Raw genomic sequence first — 3007 nt, 5'->3', positions numbered from 1 at the left:
CAAAAACATGGACAGAAACTCACCCAAATCTCCCCAAAAAATGGCCAGAAACTCACCCAAATCTCCCCAAAAAAATGGCCAGAAACTCACCCAAATCTCCCCCCAAAAATGGTCAGAAACTCACCCAAATCTCCCCCCAAAAATGGTCAGAAACTCACCCAAATCTCCCCAAAAACATGGACAGAAACTCACCCAAATCTACCAAAAAAAATAGCCAGAAACTCACCCAAATTTCCCCAAAAATAGTCAGAAACTCATCCAAATCTCCCCAAAAACATGGCCAGAAACTCACCCAAATCTCCCCAAAAAAATTGCCAGAAACTCACCCAAATCTCCCCAAAAATGTAGCCAGAAACTCACCCAAATCTCCCCCCAAAAATGGTCAGAAACTCACCCAAATCTCCCCAAAAAAATGGCCAGAAACTCACCCAAATCTCCCCCCAAAAATGGTCAGAAACTCACCCAAATCTCCCCCAAAAATATAGCCAGAAACTCACCCAAATCTCCCCCAAAAAATAGCCAGAAACTCACCCAAATCTCCCCAAAAAAATTGCCAGAAACTCACCCAAATCTCCCCAAAAACATGGCCAGAAACTCACCCAAATCTCCCCAAAAACATGGCCAGAAACTCACCCAAATCTCCCCAAAAAAATAGCCAGAAACTCACCCAAATCTCCCCAAAAAAATGGACAGAAACTCACCCAAATCTCCCCAAAAACATGGTCAGAAACGCATCCAAATCTCCCCAAAAACATGGATAGAAACTCACCCAAATCTCCCCAAAAAAATTGCCAGAAACTCACCGAAATCTCCCCAAAAAAATGGTCAGAAACTCACCAAAATCTCCTGAAAAAAATGGTCAGAAACTCACCCAAATCTCCCCAAAAAAATAAACAGAAACTCACCCAAATCTCCCCCCAAAAATGGTCAGAAACTCACCCAAATCTCCCCAAAAAAATGGTCAGAAATTCACCCAAAGCTCCCCCCAAAAATGGTCAGAAACTCACCCAAATCACCCCAAAAATATAGCCAGAAACTCACCCAAATCTCCCAAAAACATGGTCAGAAACTCACCCAAATCTCCCCAAAACATGGTCAGAAACTCACCCAAATCTCCCCAAAAACATGGCCAGAAACTCACCCAAATCTCCCCCCAAAAATGGGCAGAAACTCACGAAAATCTCCCCAAAAACATGGACAGAAACTCACCCAAATCTCCCCTAAAAAATAGCAAGAAACTCACTCAAATCTCCCCCCAAAAATGGTAAGAAACTCATCCAAATCTCCCCAAAAAAATAGCCAGAAACTAACCCAAATCTCCCCAAAAACATGGCCAGAAACTCACCCAAATCTCCCCAAAAACATGGCCAGAAACTCACCAAAATCTCCCCAAAAACATGGTCAGAAACTCACAAAAATCTCCCCAAAAAAATGGTCAGAAACTCACCCAAATCTCCCCAAAAAATGGCCAGAAACTCACCCAAATCTCCCCAAAAAATTGCCAGAAACTCACCCAAATCTCCCCAAAAACATGGCCAGAAACTCACCCAAATCTCCCCAAAAACATGGCCAGAAACTCACCAAAATCTCCCCAAAAACATGGACAGAAACTCACCCAAATCTCCCCCAAAAAATAGCAAGTATCTCACCCAAATCTCCCCAAAAAAACTGGTCAGAAACTCACCCAAATCTCTCCCCAAAAATGGTCAGAAACTCACCCAAATCTCCCCCCAAAAAAGGTCAGAAACTCACCCAAATCTCCCCAAAAACATGGCCAGAAACTCACCAAAATCTCCCCCCAAATATGGCCAGAAACTCACCAAAACCTCCCCAAAAACATGGTCAGAAACTCACCCAAATCTCCCCAAAAACCTGGACAGAAACTCACCCAAATCTCCCCAAAAACATGGCCAGAAACTCACCCAAATCTCCCCAAAAAAAGGTCAGAAACTCACCCAAATCTCCCCAAAAAATTGCCAGAAACTCACCCAAATCTCCCCAAAAACATGGACAGAAACTCACCCAAATCTCCCCAAAAAATGGCCAGAAACTCACCCAAATCTCCCCAAAAAAATGGCCAGAAACTCACCCAAATCTCCCCCCAAAAAAGGTCAGAAACTCACCCAAATCTCCCCAAAAACATGGACAGAAACTCACCCAAATCTTCCAAAAAAAATAGCCAGAAACTCACCCAAATTTCCCCAAAAATAGTCAGAAACTCATCCAAATCTCCCCAAAAACATGGACAGAAACTCACCCAAATCTCCCCAAAAAAATTGCCAGAAACTCACCCAAATCTCCCCAAAAATGTAGCCAGAAACTCACCCAAATCTCCCCCCAAAAATGGTCAGAAACTCACCCAAATCTCCCCAAAAATGTAGCCAGAAACTCACCCAAATCTCCCCAAAAACATGGTCAGAAACTCACCCAAATCTCCCCCAAAAAATAGCCAGAAACTCACCCAAATCTCCCCAAAAAAATTGCCAGAAACTCACCGAAATCGCCCCAAAAAAATGGTCAGAAACTCACCAAAATCTCCTGAAAAAAATGGTCAGAAACTCACCCAAATCTCCCCAAAAATATAGCCAGAGACTCACCCAAATCTCCCCCCAAAAATGGCCAGAAACTCACCCAAATCTCCCCCCAAAAATGGTCAGAAACTCACCCAAATCTCCCCCCAAAAATGGTCAGAAACTCACCCAAATCACCCCAAAAATATAGCCAGAAACTCACCCAAATCTCCCCAAAAACATGGTCAGAAACTCACCCAAATCTCCCCAAAAACATGGTCAGAAACTCACCCAAATCTCCCCAAAAAATGGCCAGAAACTCACCCAAATCTCCCCAAAAACATGGCCAGAAACTCTCCCAAATCTCTCCCCAAAAATGGTCAGAAACTCACCAAAATCTCCCCAAAAACATGGACAGAAACTCACCCAAATCTCCCCTAAAAAATAGCCAGAAACTCACCCAAATCTCCCCCCAAAAATGGTCAGAAACTCACCCA

The sequence above is a fragment of the Manacus candei genome, unplaced genomic scaffold, assembly GCF_025592945.1.
Source record: "Manacus candei isolate 608988 ecotype Guabito, Panama unplaced genomic scaffold, ASM2559294v1 h1tg000014l, whole genome shotgun sequence".
Classification (NCBI taxonomy): Eukaryota; Metazoa; Chordata; class Aves; order Passeriformes; family Pipridae; genus Manacus; species Manacus candei.
The sequence above is the reverse complement of the archived record's forward strand: the minus strand, read 5'-3'. Positions refer to the sequence as shown.